The 19,229-nt window shown below is 44.9% G+C and overlaps 1 protein-coding gene across 2 annotated transcripts in view; it reads left to right on the plus strand.

The window, feature by feature from the left end:
* CTBP1 (C-terminal binding protein 1) overlaps window positions 1-19,229 on the plus strand; it is an 873,727-nt gene that overhangs the window by 241,782 nt on the left and 612,716 nt on the right. The window lies entirely within an intron of this gene.

The raw sequence follows: 19,229 nt of genomic DNA on the forward strand, positions 1-19,229 counted from the left end.
GGAACATACATGTTAAGACGTGCACTACCACAAAACGCAACAACATTCAAGGCAGCGCACTGCAACACACGCCATAGTGTGTTGCATATAAACTTTTGTGGTACATCCAATTTTTAGAGCATTTTGGTGCATTGGCAGCCCTTTTGATTCCATCGGGCTGCCTTATTGATAATGATTGATTGGCTATAGATTCCATTGTGTTAAGCAATCTTTTACTGAAAAAATGACCTTTGCAACAAAGAAAAGACTGATCTGACTGAAGTGGAGTAAATTTTACATCAGGGGTAAAAAGATCCTTTTAGATGGAAAGAATTGCTCCATTATTGAAATGATCATTTATTGCAGTTGATTTTTTTTAAAGATAAGATTTTTTTAATGGAAATAATCATTGTCTCAAATGATTGTTAAATGTATTATGAGCATAACCATACTGCACTCCAGCATTGCTCTAGTTGCTGTATCAACAGACAGCAGAGGGCGCTACAGGATTACTGGAGCCTGGCCAGCTCTCCGGAGCGGAGATTTCTGTAGCACACTTACACTGCTGGGCTCTTCACTCCTCTCATTCTTGTAGAAATATGCTGTATAATGATAATGTGAAATGAGAAGCTGCAGTAATAACGCCTCAGAATAAGTATTCAGGACAACAATGTAATCTTTCCATACCTGCTAGCTTGACGTGACTGGAAAGGAAATACATTCTGGGTGATGACCTCATAGCAGAGGGGTCGCAACCCCTAATCACCTCAATTCCCCACACAGAGCTGGAAATTAATACAGCCAATTTATAAATAATGACAATGGACCGATCTCTTTAAAAGAGCGCCAGGTCTTCGCCTTATAAAATAACCTGTAAAGATCGATTGTACATCAGGGAGGGCCAACAGGCCATTCTGTATCTTCTGATTGTCTGGAAGTGACTGTTCTTCCAAGATGGATGTATAGCTGATTCTGATTACCAGGGACAAGCTTGGGATCTGGAGGTTTCCTTTGTCTCCGGAATAGTCCCTGAAGACAGATATATAAAAAAAACAAATTAATGCAGTTGTGTGTTCATTAAAATATTTAGAGATTAATACATATAGATTATATTATTATTAATTATATTACATCAAATATATATTTAAATATTCATATTTCAAAATATTATTTAATATTTATAATATTAGATTTCTAATTAAATAATAACAATACATTAATACATCTAAAACCAAAATTATTCTTTATTGGATAAGGTAGAAAAAGGTTAAAACTTCCATGAACTTTCTGTCCTATAGAAACAACATGTTGGTGGGGCTTACGATGACTGCTTATGGTACAGAGAGATTAGGCAGCACAAGTTTTCATTAAAATGTTCTTTCACTGTGCCAAGTAATGAACAGTGGAAAACAATGCTAACCCTTTCCCTGCCAGACTTGTTTTTGCATGCATGTTTTTAAAATAATTACATGCCTGAAGATTACTTAAACCCTGTAAACATTATAACATTTGTAAAAGCAGAAACCCTGGAGAATAAAATGGTGGTAGTTCCAATTATGTTTATGTCACATGTTATTAGATCAGGGGTTTATCAAGCTAAAATTTTCAGTAAAAAATACTCTACAGTTTATTTTAGAGTGCACAAAAGCAATATATTAACCATTATTAAAAAAACATACAAGATATGGCTGCACCGAGTAAATAGATAACCAACATGTCAAGCTTTGCAATTGTGTGCGCCCATTAAACGGCGCGCATGCCGATTTGTAACATGTGTAGCACAAGCAACATTTTCATATATAAGCGCCCCCAATGTATGTGTTTATGTGTGTTTTCCAGCTGTCTTGCCCAATCTACTAGAGGAATAATTCTGCCATTACATTTTTGGATTAACTGGCTCCTTGTGGCTCCATTGCTGTCCATCTCACCACTACATGCAACTCATGGGAACGTGCAGAAACAAGCCCGCACGTGGTTGCACCTTTAGGGGTGAACCAAGCCTAACCAGGATACAGACAGCAACACAGCCTCTCTACTTTTATTATTATTGTTACAAAACAATTAAATACAAGAGCTTTAGGTGAGCTCAGCTCTAGAGGTCGACCGATATGGGTTTTTCTCTGGCCGATGCCGATGCCGATATTTAGAAATCATGGTGGCCGATAGCCGATATATAATGCCGATTTTTTTGGGCCGATATGTTAGGCCGATTTTATTTTATTTTATTTATTTATTTTTAATCCCCCTTGATCTAACACACCTTTCCCACTGGGGCGTTTTTTAAGGCGCTTTTGGGCTAAAAATAGCGCCTGTAAAGTGCCTGCAAAATGGCTCCCCTGCAGTCTGTGTGAAAGACAGAGTGCTTTCACACTGAGGCGATGCGCTGGCAGGATCTTAAAAAAAAAGTCCTCCAAGCAGCACGTTTGGAGTGGTGTATACCGCTCCTCCACCACTCCTGCCCATTGATATGAATGGGCACCACTGCCGAAGCGGTGCTTCATGGGCGCATTTAACCTCTTCCTTGGCCGCTAGCTGGGTTATATGTGCCCCACTAGCAGCCAAATAGCACCGCTAAAATGATGGTAAAGCGCCGCTAAAACTTGCGTTTTACCATCAACGCCTGCCCGCTCCAGTGTGAAAGCAGCCTTCATTAGTGATACAGAAAATTTCTTACACTTAAACATTTATTAAACAAAACAAACCTCCAATCAGTTTACTTGTATGTATGATCTAGATTAAAAAAAAAAAAAAACCTATATATTAAATAAAAACGGGTAGTCAAAACTTTTGGACAAAAAAAAAAAATGGACTAACTTTACTGTTTTTATTTTATTTTTATTTTTTAAATGGTGTTTTCCCAAAAAAATGCATTTGAAAGACCTCTGTGCAAATGCTGTGTGACATAAAATATTGCAACAACTGCTATTTTATTCCCTAGGATCTCTGCTAAAAAAAAATATATATAATTTTTGGGGGTCTAAGTGATTTTCTGGCAGAAAATACAGGATTTTTACTTGTAAGCAACAAGTGTAAGAAAAGTATTTAAATGGTTAAACTGAGAACTTCTACACAGAGATGACTTCATTCATTCAGTGTAAACATTGTAACATTTAGTTCTTTTCTTGGCAGTCTGCCCAGAGAGGAGGAAAGTGTTGCTATGACAACTCAGCAACTCACACTGACTTCTTACAGAAGTCATTTCAAAGTCCCGCTGTAGAATCGGCTTTTTATCAGCAGAATCGGCCGATGCCGATTATTTAAAAAACGGCAAATATCGGCCGATATATCGGCTGGCCGATATATCGGTCGACCTCTACTCAGCTCATTAGAGCTTAAAATCGAAAGTTAGGGCAAGTGATACAAAAGGTAGTAACTGTCTCGGGATGAGTTGTTCAAGAAAGAAAAATGTGGTTGCTAGTTAGAGAAGGTAAAAGACTTGCCTGAAGAGGTGACTTTTCAGCGATTGTTTAAAAGGTGGAAATAAAGGAGAAAGTCGAAAAGATTGGGGTAGGGAGTTTCAGAGGATGAGAGAGGCTTTGGTGAAGTTCTGGAGGTGAGCATGGGAGGGGATGAGGAGCAGGAAGTCTTGGGATGACTGGAGAGGATAGTTTGGGTGATATTTTGAGACAAGTTTAGCCAGGTGTTGCCGGTCTGGGCTTTCCCTCTTCCACCCACGCTGTGTTGTTGGAGAGCGGGCTGAACTCCGGTTCCCGCACTCTCTCTATTGCTCCTGCTTCTGCACCGAAGACAAAGTGGGCTGCGTGTGTGTCTGCTCCTTCCTCCTGGCAGTGGCGGTGATAAACAGAGGAGAGGGCATAAATTGCAGCACTTCTTCCCCCTTCTCCTGGATGATGTGCCACAATGGCTTATGGAACTTGTAGTTTTGGTGGGGTGCTGCACTAGAGGGAGAATGGGGGCTATGGACTTCATTAACCAGGATTCCTGGTTACAAGAGTTGAAGAATAGCTGTAGAGTTTTTCCAGGGCAAATGTGATGAGGTCTGGGCAGAATAATGCAGGAAGCCAGAGCTGGACCTGTTGCTGTGGGTGTCTGCAGCCTCGGAGGGCTGGTGCATAGGATAGAGGCTGAGGACTGAGCATCTTGTACTGCAGACGGTGGAATACAGACGTGCTGCTATTACCTGTCTATGCCCACATTCAGAGACTGAGCCTAAAAGAGCTGAGAGGCTGAGCTATAAAGAGTCACTGTGTCTTGGGACCAGAGTTGGAGGCACCCATTGCCATGTGTGCCTACGCTGGTGGGAATCTGTGAGGACTACACTTTCTGGAACAACTGACCACCAAGCATATGGGACTGGATCTGTTGCATACCAAGAGTGATGAGCGGAACAACCAGGATTAATGGCTATGATTAAGGCTTATTGCCAAAATGCATAAGCCACTGTACTTGGTACACTCCACTTGATGTAATAAAGTGAGTTTTTCAGAAGGACGAGTGTTGGCTCTTCACCTTATACCTCCAACCAAGCTTAATCCCTTACTGCCTGCAGGTAATGGCAATAGAGTCTGCTGCCTACTTATCAGCCCATCAGCCAACCATTGTATATAGTTTTAAAGAAACAGCACCACGTGAATCACCTTACAGAAAGGCCCCAACAATAGCTGGCTTAGTACTGCTAAATAGGTTCCAGGTACTTTATAGCCACCTCCCAGGGTACCCCTTGTCACAAATGCACCCACCCACTATTAGGGCTGCACGTATAAAGTGCACTCAAGGACATTTCTTTGGGCTAGTCAATGTCTTTATATTGCTGATTGTTTACACTATTTGAAATGTGGTTTCATTTTCCTGCAGTTAGTTAATTGCCATATCATGGATAGGTGTATATCCTATTTGGACAGGTCAAATGTGTTCAGTGGTGTCGTTGGTTGTGCAGCAGCATATTTAAAAATGTTACAGAGGTGAAGGTGGCAAGATTTGAACAGTGATTGGACGTGTGGCTGAAAGGAGAGCTCAGATTTTATGATTACACCCAGGACCCTGGTATTATTGTTCAGAGTATTGAAAGAGGGTAGGGAACGATGGCAGTGATAGTAATCTTGGTGGAAAAGTTTGGGGATGAGGCAAGGGAGGGAAAAGGAAAATAGTATAATCTTTTAAAAGATTGAGCATTAGGAAGTGATGTGGCATCCATCTTGATAGACATCCACCTTGATAGTACATCAGTGATACGTGAGATGGCTCAAGGGCTGAGCTGAGAAGTAGAGAGATAGCTTTTGGTGTCATCAGCACAGAGACGGTATTGAAAGCCATGCAAGGTTATCAATATACCAGAGGAGGTAGATAGAGAATAAAAGGTAGTTAAAGACAGAGACTTGGGGGAAACCGAGGGGGAAGAACAAGAGAAGAGGATGAAGTAGGGTTGTAGGTGATGCTGAAGGAGTGCTTAAAAACATTTTGGCTTTAATGACAAGGTGGGTACAATTTAGCAGCATTGTTAGCTTAGATGATTTCTAAGTTCAGACAGATTAGCTTTAAACCTGACCATTTTAAAATACATTGAAACCTTCATCATTGGGAGTACTAAGTATCTTAAGTACCCTCATGTACACTATAGCAGGAGATTTTGGCATTTTTTTGCCACGGCTCCTAAACTCAACTTTATAAAAGCCTGTGTCAATGTACACATAGGCTTTTAGGATCGCTTAGGAGCTGCTGCGGTTAAGTGAGGTTCAACCTCCCTCAACCACCCTCTCCTGAACATGGAAGAATCATGTTTAGGAAAGGAACATTTTGACTGCCGGTCGAAAAACGTGGCAAAATTGATTTTGCCACGGTTTGCGGTTTCCCACAGCTAGTCAAAGTAGTTTAAGTATACATGAAGCCTAAGAGAGATAATGCTTTAACTGTATTTTAATTATTGGAAAATAGTTAAACGCTATTCTAAACAAAAATAAGTTGTAATGACACAAGCTCCAGCACCAATACAATTCTTCCAGCTGTTTGACATTTGCTCTGAAACCCAGCACAGTCCAAGTCACATAATCTTAGCCAAGTGACATGGATCAACACGTTTTGCCAGAAGAACAGCTTATCATTTATTGACAATTGATGCCATGGCATTTCCAACTTGATGGCACAAGTGATGGAATGCAGCTATCGGGGGTGGGGGACCATTGGTTAGTGTGGGGTTTTTGTTGTCTCTGGTAGACGACTGTCTTTCTATTCTTGAGTCCAGCGTATCCCACCACTTATGTTTTATTAAAGGGTGATGTTGGTCACTGTTGTTGGTAATCGTATGGTCCCCCGAGAATTTGGATTGAGTTGCATGTCACTGAGGGTGAGAATATTATTACTTTTTTGCTAATATGCAGTTACATCAATTTTCATTAAATGCGGTGGATCCTGATGAAGCTGTTCTTGTGATGAAACAGGTTGATCCATGACGCTTGCCTAAGATTATGTGCCTTGGACTTCTCTTTGGGATTTTACTGTACATCTTCAAGCTATGATGTGCTATGTGTTATTGCTTTGGTGAAACGTTGGCATTGATGTGTCTTCCATTTTCTTTTATAATTTTTTAAATTTATACTAAATCTGACTGCTTTTATCTCATAGTATTGTGATATTCCCTGTAAGGCACATTGAAAATCCCTTTACTATAAGCCTCTCTCTCTGTTCCCATTGCTGGGGTATTGTACACAATATATTAAAGAGGGATGGTGCCTTACGGGAAGCATACAGTATGTGTTAGTTGGTGTTACCCCAAATTAACATATACATGATATTATTACTGTATGTATGTACTGTATATCACATTGAAAACAATTAAGACAACTAATACACTTTCTGCTGCCCAACAATATTTAAGATTATTTTTCTCTTTTTTTTTTAAGGGATCTTAAGCAAAATCTCTATGTAAGATGCATCAAAAGAGCATCTAGTCTCCAGATAAGTGACATTACCGCCACAGGACTAGTTTCTCAAGGATTCTGCTTCATGACAAAAAAAAACAACTTAGGCCTCATGCACACGAGACGCAGTTAAACGCGCGTTCAGATGCAGTTGGACAGTTTTTTCAACTGCACCTGAACTCATTCAATGTTATCCTATGTGTCCATGCACACAGTCTCGTTTTTTTGCGTTTATATGCAGTTGCGTTTAATCTCGTTTTTCCAGAAGCAAAAAAATGCGTTCAGAAACAAAAATTTCTGCGTTTCAGACGCAAAACGCGGCTAAACGCGGCTAAACACGGCACCCGCGTTTAGCCGCGTTTGCGTTTATATGCGTTTTTAAAGGTGACCTTTTTTTTTACATTAAAAATCTCAAAAATGATTGCAAATGATGAAAAACCATTAGAAAAATATTTTAAACAATTGCAATTGCAAGTGGACAATCCACAACTTGTGGCAAGTGACGTGGCAAGTGGACAATCCACAACTTGTGGCAAGTGACATGGCAGGTGGCAAGTGATGTGGCAAGTGGACAATCCACAACTTGTGGCAAGTGACGTGGCAGGTGAAGTGGCAAGTGACGTGGAAAGTGGACAATCCACAACTTGTGGCAAGTGACCTGGCAGGTGACGCGGCAAGTGACTTGGCAGGTGACGTGGCAAGTGGAAAATCAACAACTTGTGGCAGGTGACTGGCATGTGACGTAGCAAGTGGACAATCCATAACTTGTGGCAGGTGACGTGGCAAGTGACGTGGCAAGTGGACAATCCACAACTTGTGGCAGGTGACGTGGCAGGTGATGTGGCAAGTGATGTGGCAGGTGATGTGACAAGTGGACAATCCACATCTTGTGGCAAGTGACGTGGCAGGTGACGTGGCAAGTGACGTGGCAGGTGACGTGGCAAGTGACATGGCAAGTGGACAATCCACATCTCGTGGCAAGTGACGTGGCAGGTGATGTGGCAAGTGACGTGGCAAGTGGACAATCCACAACTTGTGGCAGGTGACGTGGCAGGTGATGTGGCAAGTGACGTGGCAGCTGACGTGGCAAGTGACATGGCAAGTGGACAATCCAAAACTTGTGGCAGGTGACGTGGCAAGTGACGTGGCAGGTGACGTGGCAGGTGACGTGGCAAGTGATGTGGCAAGTGGACAATCCACAGCTTGTGGCAAGTGACGTGGCAAGTGGACAATCTACAACTTGTGGCAGGTGACGTGGCAGGTGACGTGGCAAGTGAACAATCCACAACTTGTGGCAGGTGACGTGGCAAGTGACGTGGCAGGTGATGTGGCAAGTGACGCGGCAAGTAGACAATCCACAACTTGTGGCAGGTGATGTGGCAAGTGACGTGGCAGGTGATGTGGCAAGTCACGTGGCAAGTGGACAATCCACAACTTGTGGCAGGTGATGTGGCTGGTGACGTGGCAAGTGGACAATCCACAGCTTGTGGCAGGTGGCATGGCAGATGACGTGGAAAGTGGACAATCCACATCTCGTGGCAAGTGACGTGGCAGCTGACGTGGCAAGTGACGTGGCAAGTGGACAATCCAAAACTTGTGGCAGGTGACGTGGCAAGTGACGTGGCAGGTGACGTGGCAAGTGATGTGGCAAGTGGACAATCCACAGCTTGTGGCAAGAGACGTGGCAAGTGGACAATCCACAACTTGTGGCAGGTGACGTGGCAAGTGACGTGGCAGGTGACGTGGCAAGTGATGTGGCAAGTGGACAATCCACAGCTTGTGGCAAGTGACGTGGCAAGTGGACAATCCACAACTTGTGGCAGGTGACGTGGCAAGTGAACAATCCACAACTTGTGGCAGGTGACGTGGCAAGTGACGTGGCAGGTGATGTGGCAGTGACGCGGCAAGTAGACAATCCACAACTTGTGGCAGGTGATGTGGCAAGTGACGTGGCAGGTGATGTGGCAAGTCACGTGGCAAGTGGACAATCCACAACTTGTGGCAGGTGATGTGGCTGGTGACGTGGCAAGTGGACAATCCACAGCTTGTGGCAGGTGGCATGGCAGATGACGTGGAAAGTGGACAATCCACATCTCGTGGCAAGTGACGTGGCAGGTGATGTGGCAAGTGACGTGGCAAGTGGACAATCCACAATTTGTGGCAGGTGACGTGGCAGGTGATGTGGCAAGTGGACAATCCCCAACTTGTGGCAAGTGACGTGGCAAGTGGACAATCCACAACTTGTGGCAGGTGCCGTGGCAAGTGACACGGCAAATGCAAGTGTACAACTGCTCTCTATGCTGCTGCTGCTCACTCTGATCAAAATAGCAGAAATAGTTAAAAAAAATGCTTTGAGAGCTTGGGGAGGGTTTCTAAACGCGCGTTTCAGCTTTTTTTTAACGGAGGTTTCATCTGCGTCTCGTGTGCATGAGGCTTACATTTGAAAGAATATTTCCTTGGAAAGAGCAGTCATACAGCAAAGAAAAAGAAAAAAAAGTTTTGCTGTAAAAACAGAATAAAAAAAAGGTTTCTGAGCTTAAAATAATGTTTATTTCTGTTGCTCTGGGTCAGTCCACCGAACAAAAGTAGTTTTATGTGAGGTCTAGTGGGCACGGGGAGGATCATATAATCATCTTATCGTATTGTAGCACCTTGCCCTAGCCAGGCTAAATGTCGTTTTTGGCTCTACTGTACTCCCTGGAGTAGCAATCTGTTTTTTGGTCTGGCCAGGTTTCCCTAAGCTTGGTGGTTGATTGCTGATGCCTGCCTCTGGAAGAAACTTCCAGAAATAGCTGGGGGGGTTGGCTACCCAGAAGGTGGCTGGGGGGGAAGATAAATGTTTGGGAACCCTATTCAGCAGGGTTTTTATTCTGCGCCAGCTGCCCCTGGGATGCAGTCAGAGTGTGTACTGAAGATTTGCTGTTGGGCCTCAGCATATGTTGGACTGAGTGTCTGAAATTGATCTGATTAAGGGACATTTGTTGGAGGGCATCACCCGTGGAGGCTTGTCTGCAGAAGGATCCTTTTTCTCCCTCACTGAAGATTGTCACATGGAAGTTGGAATGGGTGACAGCTGTCCAAGGACATTATGAGTAAGATCTTGATCTGGGATCCTAGGTGTGCATGTGCTTGGGGATGTAAGTACCAGAGGTTGGACTGCTCGCATAGAGTTTAGGATTGGCTGGCCATTCCTTTCTACCCCCAGCAAAGTCTATTACAAGAGGTATCTGTCTACAGTTTGTCCTCCTGTTAATTTCTTCTAACGCCTGGAGTATCCTGCAACCTATCCTGCTCCTGTTCAAGTTCAAGGGGGTGAGCGCTACATTATCTTATGGCACATCCTTTAATTTTCTTCACAGGTGCTCCTGAATTGCATCTGTGTTTCCTCACTGGTGGTCTGAGTTCTTTCATATGTGCCTCTTAGTTCCTTCACAGGTACTCCCAAGTTCCTTCACAGATGCTTCTGAGTTCCTTTACCAGTACTCCTGAGTTCTAGATTAATTCCTTCACAGGTTTCTCTGAATTCCTTCACAGATGCTTCCGAGTTCCTTCACAGATGCTTCCGAGTTCCTTCACAGATGCTTCCGAGTTCCTTCACAGATGCTTCAGAGTTCCTTCACAGATGCTTCAGAGTTCCTTCACAGATGCTTCCGAGTTCCTTCACAGATGCTTCCGAGTTCCTTCACAGATGCTTCCGAGTTCCTTCACAGATGCTTCCGAGTTCCTTCACAGATGCTTCCGAGTTCCTTCACAGATGCTTCTGAGTTCCTTCATAGGTGCTTCTGAGTTCCATTGAGAGGCACTTCTTAGTTCTAGTTGAATTCCTTCACAGGTTCTTCTGATTTCCTTTACAGAGACTCCCGAGTTACATTGACAGGTGCTTCGGAGTTCCTTTACTGGTACTTCTGAGTTCTAGTTAAATTCCTTCACAGGTTCCTCTGAGTTCCTTCACAGATGCTTCTGAGTTCCTTCCCTAGGTGCTCCTGAGTTTTTTGACAAGTGCTTCTGAGTTTCTTCACAGGTACTTGAATTCCTTTACAGGTTCTACTGAGCTCCGTCACATGTACTCAAAAGTTCCTTCTGAGGTACTTCTGAGTTCCTTCTGAGGTACTTCTGAGTTCCATCTGAATTCCTCCACAGGCGCTTCTGAGCTCTGTGTTCCTTTAGAGTTGTATTTGACCAAAAGCTAACCACTTTCTGACCTAAAGTTTTCATCAAGTTGTTTCAAGCTGCTTTGGCATCCCCATGACTTATAGTAAGGAAAAGCAGTTCTGACAGGGAAAAAGGCCATGTACTCTCAGAAACCACGAACCAGACTGAGACAGAAGTACAATTAAATCTCACTTGTTTATTAATAAAAAATAAAAAGGTAAATAGAGTAAGCATAGTCAAAGCATAGCCAGAGTCCTGTAACCGGATCGAGTAGTCAGCCAGGCCAGAGTTCAATAACCAGATCGGGTAATCAGTCAGGCCAGAAGTCAGGGATCCAAGTGGAGGAACATCAAGCAGGATAAGGAGCCAAAAGGGCTGTCAGCAAGCCAGTCTTTAAATAGGAACGCAGGAGATGGTTTCTTGTGATGTGACCAAGGCGAAGGTGGAGATGAAGTGAGCTGGACTGCTTTAAGTAGGCAGGTCACAAGAGCAGGACCAGGAACAGCTGGGTAACTGTGAAGAGAGATGAGAGCTGGAAATTAGCCAACAGCTGAGCAGCCAGCCCAGAGAAGGAAGGGCTAAGTCAGCCCTGACATGTACACAGACCCTACAGAGCCAATTTTGTGCTCTCCTGTAAACATGTTCACAGTGCTAACCTGACAACACTGCAGCAAAAGCCGGTTGGCTTCAATGAATGAAGTGTAGGCTTTGAACACTTAGCATAAAGTTTTTTTTCAATCCAAAAATAAATAAATAGCTGAGTGATGTGCTGAATTGTGCACCACATTGCACTCTACTGCACAGAGTGGGCGGAACAGTGGATTACGCCAGCTGCTCTGCGTTTCAATGTGAATTTGCCCTGGCACTCCTCCTTCCAGCCCATGCAGGGGATTACAGAAAGCTAAGAACTAGATGCATGTATATGATTACATTATTATGTTCCAAAGAAAATCATTTCCATGGTCCACCAAGTTACAAGCCTGGTCCCAAAACACATTTCACCGTAATGTCCTCTGTACAGTGTCTACCGCAGAAACACTTTGTTTAAATGAATGCCAAAAGAAACATTTCTAAACGTCTCTGTAAATCAATGCTTCAAGCATGTGAAGATCAATGAAATGAAATCATGAAGCTGCGATCCAAGAACTCTTGTAGATAACAATGTCTTTATTCCCCGATGGATAAAGATGCTCACATTTAGTTTTACCGTCATGTCAGCTACAAGTAAATCAATCTAATTCAGGGTGAATCCACAGCTGCTATGGGTGTAAACAGGATACGGTGCAGGAATGTATAAATAAGTAATAAGGATTAAAGGAGAATGTCAGGTGTGAGGTCTCATTCACACGAGTGGTGGAGCTGTGTCCCTGGTGGTTGCTCCAAGCTCTGCAGATATATGTTTTTTATATATATATGGGTTTTAAAGCAGCTGTGATGGCCTCTGTTGGTCTCCACGGGTGTCATTCAGGAATGAAGGCATGCAGAGGAACGTGTTTTCTCATTTTCTTCCATCTGATGTCTATGCCTACCTCATCTTTGAGTAATGCTTCATTTATTAGTCAGTATTTACTTTAAATTGAATACTAAGGGTCCATGCAGTATTACTTATCTTCACTGCTGAGGCTGCAAAGAAAGGGACTGATTAATCTATGTTCTCAGTCACTTTCATGCAGGAAGGGGGGGCTTCATCAGGTAGGCTGTATGAGCCCTGTGATTTCTAACAGCAGCCCTGCTATTACCCAGCCATCTAGCGGATCAGATGGAAATGGACAGGCAGTCCGTTTTCATCCGATTGCTCCATAGAGGAGAGCGTGACTGTGTCTGTGTCTGCTCCGCCCAGTGGAGTGGACACAGACCTGTCATCTGCCTGCTCAGCGGGGATCAGCGGAGAGATCCCCCACTGAGCAAGCAGATTCCGCTAAGTGGAGGCGCCCATGTGAAAGAGGCCTTGAACTCCAGGCTGACTCCAATTAAAGCAAATCTAAGCCCAAAGCAAAATGTAACACTCATTGTCAGGGGCGTACCTAGAGCATTTGGCACCCAGGGCCCATCCTATATCTGGCACCCCCCCCAGCCGATGCTGTTCATCCCTGGTAGCCAGTGACAATAGACGGGAAAGGACAGAGGTGTCAGTCACTCAGGTGTGAGCAGATGCCACATTTTTGGACAGATTGTGCCAAGGTAAGGAAAGTGGAGAGCTGGACTGGAGCTGCTATGAGGGAGATATCAGAGGGAGACGGGGAGAGAGTTGACAATACAAAGTATGGCCCATACTTTGCATTATCTACTGTCCTCAGGGACAGATCTGATCCAGAGATCCCACTGTATAGCGATCTCTGGATCGGATCTGTCCCTGAGGACAGCATTGGCATTGATTATTTGATTCAGATTTGGGAACTGACCTGCTGACAAGGCGTGTTGCTTGCTGGACCATGGATGGGATCTGATGGCCGTAGGGAAGATGGCAAGATGCTGCAGTGACCTGCTGCTTGCTGGATGGATCTGATGGCTGCAAGATGTGGGTGTAAGTCCCCCCCTTTTGCAGACCAGCTCATCTACTCTATACCTGGTTTGTGAACACAGCAACACCACCCCCCCCTTACCAGGTAAGCTCACAGCTCAGCTACTATAGGTGGGTGGTAGTCACACAGCAATATACAGCACACACATGCATTCTGCAAACTTGTATACAGCACACGCCCGGATTCTGCAACCTGTACATAGCACGCGCATGGATTCTGCAACCTGTATACAGCACACACCTGCATTCTGCAACCTGTACATAGCACACGCCTGCATTCTGCAACCTGTACACAGCACACGCCTGCATTCTGCAACCTGTACACAGCACATGCCTGCATTCTGCAACCTGTACACAGCACACGCCTGCATTCTGCAACCTGTACACAACACGCGCCTGCATTCTGCAACCTGTACACAGCACACACATGCATTCTGCAAACTTGTATACAGCACACGCCTGCATTCTGCAACCTGTACATAGCACACGCCTGCATTCTGCAACCTGTACATAGCACACGCCTGCATTCTGCAACCTGTACATAGCACACGCCTGCATTCTGCAACCTGTATACAGCACACGCCTGCATTCTGCAACCTGTACACAGCACACACATGCATTCTGCAAACTTGTATACAGCACACGCCTGCATTCTGCAACTTGTACACAGCACACACCTGCATTCTGCAACCTGTACACAGCACACGCCTGCATTCTGCAACCTGTACACAGCACACGCCTGCATTCTGCAACCTGTACACAGCACACGCCTGCATTCTGCAACCTGTACACAGCACACGCCTGCATTCTGCAACCTGTACACAGCACACGCCTGCATTCTGCAACCTGTACATAGCACACGCCTGCATTCTGCAACCTGTACACAGCACACACATGCATTCTGCAACCTGTACACAGCACACACATGCATTCTGCAACCTGTACACAACACACGCCTGCATTCTGCAACCTGTACACAGCACGCGCCTGCATTCTGCAACCTGTACACAGCACGCGCCTGCATTCTGCAAACTGTACACAGCACGCGCCTGCATTCTGCAAACTGTACACAGCACGCGCCTGCATTCTGCAAACTGTACACAGCACGCGCCTGCATTCTGCAACCTGTACACAGCACACGCCTGGATTCTGCAACCTGTACACAGCACACACCTGCATTCTGGAACCTGTACACAGCACACGCCTGCATTCTGCAACCTGTACACAGCACACACCTGCATTCTGCAACCTGTACACAGCACACGCCTGCATTCTGCAACCTGTACACAGCACACGCCTGCATTCGGCAACCTGTACACAGCACACGCCTGGATTCTGCAACCTGTACATAGCACACGCATGCATTCTGCAACCTGTACATAGCACACGCATGCATTCTGCAACCTGTACATAGCACATGCCTGCATTCTGCTACCTGTATATAGCACAAATCTGGAGTCTACAACCTGTACATAGCACACGCCTGTATTCTGCAACACCTCCCCCCCATCAGGTCAGCTACACTATACCTACTACACAGCAACCCCCCCCATCAAGTCAGCTACACTATACCTACTACACAGCAACCCCCCCCCCCCCATCAAGTCAGCTACACTATACCTACTACACAGCAACCCCCCCCATCAAGTCAGCTACACTATACCTACTACACAGCAACCCCCCCCCTTCCCCTTCTATGACAGACCAGCTCAGTAAGGATGGCAAGACAGACACACTCCTCCAACGTCTTCTCTTCTCACAGCTCACACACCCCCTATCATCAGCTCACCTCGGCTCTCAGCTTCAGCTAGGGAGGTTTAGACTCTGAAAGATGGTGTGGACACAGTGTGTAACAGCAACCACCCCTGCGCTGAATGATGACACACTCAGCTCGGCTGCTCAGCAGTGGTGGGTGGAGCTAGCAGGGGAAAACAGAAACTAGACCATACTATTTCGGCCACATTGCTGGGGGTGTTCAAGCTCACAAAAAACTCACAAAAAACAGAGCAGCCAGAGCCAGGGATTCCCTTCAGGATACTGTCAGACAGTGTCTGAGTGCAGCGTGAACCCCATAACAATGCCACCCAGTCACTTACACCCCCCTCAATGTGTGGCACCTGGGGCGGAACGCCCCCCCCCGCCCCCTGCTTGGTACGCCCCTGCTCATTGTGACTTAGCAATCATTGAATGTGGTGACTGCATTTGTTTTCTTTATTCTGGCTTTTTGTTCCTTTATTTTTAACTGGCAGTCCTGCAAACAACACACTTCCTGTGCCAGGGTGGCAATGCTCAGTCACTCCACCGCATCTATGGAGGGAGCCATGGTTATTGCCCAGGCTGGACTTCAAACATGTCTGCCTTTGTTCATCTAGGTTTCGTGCAAAGAAGGGTGATAGGGTTAGTAGTAACCCTAACAGAGGCAAGATAAGATTGTTTGCACTTTCTTTTAAGCTCCTAGGAATACTGGGACACTGCATTTCTGGCAGGTTCAACGGGTATTTTCTGTACTTGTTGAAAATGTCCTTAGCCTAAAACAGAAAATGAATGCAACCACCGCATCTAAGGACTGGTATTGCAAAGTATTTTGGGGTTTTTGGTTTGGGTTTAGTCATTCTTTAACACATCTCTGTAATCTTTAATATATTCTTACATATGTTTTTTTTTCAAGCTGTATAATTATTAGAATTTAAATCTGAAATCCTGGAATTACATCCATGTAATGTTTTTTCCCAGTGCTAAACCTTTCATCCAATTTCTAAATTGCTGCATCTGTATATCTTCAAAAGCCAGCATAAAGGCATAGTAGTGGTATAAACAAAAATCACTTGTGGGTTTAACTAATTATGTCTTTGTAACATTCTCATTTAACTACTTCAATACCGGGCACTTACACCCTCTTCCCACCCAAGTCAATTTTCATCTTTCAGCGCTGTCGCTGTTTAAATGACAATTGCGCAGTCATGCTACACTATACCCAAACAAAATTTTTATAATTTTGTTCCCGCATATAGAGCTTTCTTTTGGTGGTATGTAATCACCTCTGCATTTTTATTTTTTGCTAAACAAAGAAAAAAAACCTACAATTTTGAAAAAAAAGTTTTTCTTGTGTTTCTGTTAAAATTTTGTAAATGAGTAAGTTTTCTCCTTCACTGATGGACACTGATAAGGTGGCACCAATGTGGCGGCACTGATGAGCACTGGTAGGTAGCACTAATGGGTGGCACTGATATGCAGCACTGATGGGCATTGATAGGCGGCACTGATGGGCATTGATAGGCGACACTTATGGACACTGATAGGCGACACTGATGGGAACTGAAAGGCTGCACTGATGGGTACTTATGGGTGGCACTGAGAGGCGGCACCAATGGGGACTGATAGGCGTCACTGCTGGGCACTGATACGTGGCACTGATAGATGGCATTGATAAACAAACAATCAGCACAGACTCCCCTGCCAGGAGAGCAGCTGATCGGCTCACCTCTACACGCGTCTGTCAAACGCAAGTGAGGTAAAGCCGATCTACGGCTCTTCCTGTTTACATTGTGATCAGCCGTGATTGGACACGGCTGATCGCGTTGTAAAGAGCTTCCGTCAGAGGCTCTTTACCGAGCTTGGTGTAGCGGTGTGTCAGACTGACATACCGCACCACCAATCGCCGCGATGCGTGCCCCCACGTGCGTGGGCAGTCGTTCTGAAGGGCCGTCATATGACTCCACCCAGAACAAGAGCCACACTGCCCAGCCGCCATTTGACGGTGGGCAGACAGCAAGCAGGGGTGTGTCCTATGCCTGCATACTTTTGCTAATAGGTGTCCCTCATTCCCATCTCAAAAAGTTGGGAGGTATGTGTTAGATGGGACCTCCTTAGAGAAGAGGCTTTGGGGGACCAGTTGCACAGTGTGAAGGATGCCTGATGGAGCAAGGAATAAAGTAGGCATTACACCTTATTCCTCTACCCTTAGACTAGTATTTATTTATTCGTTGTGAAGGGGGCACTGCAAACAGTTCTTGGATTTGAACTTGGTATGAGTTTTTTGCAGTACAACAGAATGAGAATCAGCATAAGGAGCAAGTTAGGTGTGTTGCTGTGCAAGCAGCACGCGGATAGAAGGAGAGAGCTGAGTGACAGAGAGATAAGCTCAATAGTGTGCTACTTCTCCTTTATTCTGGCCAGTCACATTGTAAGAATAGGGAGGTGACATGAAAGTAAAAGTGAAACGGCAACAGGTCCCCTTCAGGCAGTACTGAACTGTGTAGCAGAGCTGTGTAAATCCCACCACTGGATGGACAGAAATATGAATGCTATAGGTAAAACAGCTCTCATATATGCATTTCATCTGTGTATTTAACTGTTTGTTCAGCTTTAAAAATGTTTTATGCAGAACTGGATTGAACCTCAATGCACAAAAGCCTCCTAGGCAAAATTGTACTTGAAGCTTTGAGAAGAAGATCCTTTGTCCTGCCCACATAACTCATCAGTGAACAAACAAAACACAAAGGCTCACAGGATCTATTCATTCTTCCAAAGTATTATGGCTGTGAGCGGTTAGCATAGAAGAGTCAGTCCGCTCACTGACAGTTCCAGGACTTCTTGGCCCAGTTTTTTGGGGCCCATTTAAATGTTGGCATCCCATTAACACCTTTTCCTGCATTTATGTGTGTTGCTTTAAAGCAGCCTATGAAAATGAATGGACTGGAAATGCACCACAACGACCCACAAAAAATGGACATGCACTGGACCGAGATTCAAGCTCAAAACCTGGTGCCTTTGCAGTTCTTGGTTGTGTTAGCAAATCAGCCCTTTCTGCAGATACTCCCCTTGTGACTTGCTACAAAATTAGTGTTGCAGTCTGCTCACCAAGGGAAGGGAGACTGAGAAAATGCTTCCTTATGCCTGCAGCAGACTGATATCATCTTTGCCTAGATAAAGTCACTAAAGAAGCTTATGGGCTAATTTTAATGGTAAAATGGTACAACTTTTTTTTTAATGATAATGCGGAGGATATTGTGACTTGTCAGTTGGGATGAGCTCAGGTGTGTTCAGATCCTAGTCCAAACCCAGCTAAGCAAGCCCATTAGGAAGCTGTCACCTGTACTTAGCTTATCATAAGTGGCCAAGGCAATCCCCACCCTATAGCCGCATGTATAAACGCCCATTGTGAATGTGCGACTGCAGGAGACAGAATGCTCCAGCCGCAGATGATTGTCCAGTACAAGTTCATTACTGCTAGCAAGGTGTCAGCCAGATGTGTGAAATTGCTAAAAGGTCCACTGCAAGGTTCCATCAACAATATAGTGCTGCGTTACACACGTTGCATTAACCACTCACCGCCCACACTATAGACGGAAGACGACTGCAGAGCGGGGCTTAATTGCCGGGAGGGCGTCCATGGATGTCCTCCTGTTTACCTGTGTTGGCCGTGCCAATCACATATCGTGGTAAATGGCCAATCACAGCGGCCATTTAGCACTTGATCGGAGTGTCCAATGAGAGGTGATCTCAAATGTAAACATATGAGATCATATCTCATTGCCGGTGTTCTGACACAGTGTCCGCCTATCGGATAGTGTCCGTACTGCGCAGGCGCAGCGCTTGCGCAGTATAGGGGACAAGGAGAAGCCAAACAGCTCCGAAGAAGAACAGCCCCTGCGCACTGAGTTCAGGTTGAAGCCACACCATTCAAGTAGACATAGGGTTGC

The sequence above is a fragment of the Lithobates pipiens genome, unplaced genomic scaffold (genome assembly GCF_037356315.1).
Source record: "Lithobates pipiens isolate NorthernLeopardFrog02 unplaced genomic scaffold, aLitPip1_a1.2 Scaffold_13, whole genome shotgun sequence".
In the NCBI taxonomy this organism is placed as follows: Eukaryota; Metazoa; Chordata; class Amphibia; order Anura; family Ranidae; genus Lithobates; species Lithobates pipiens.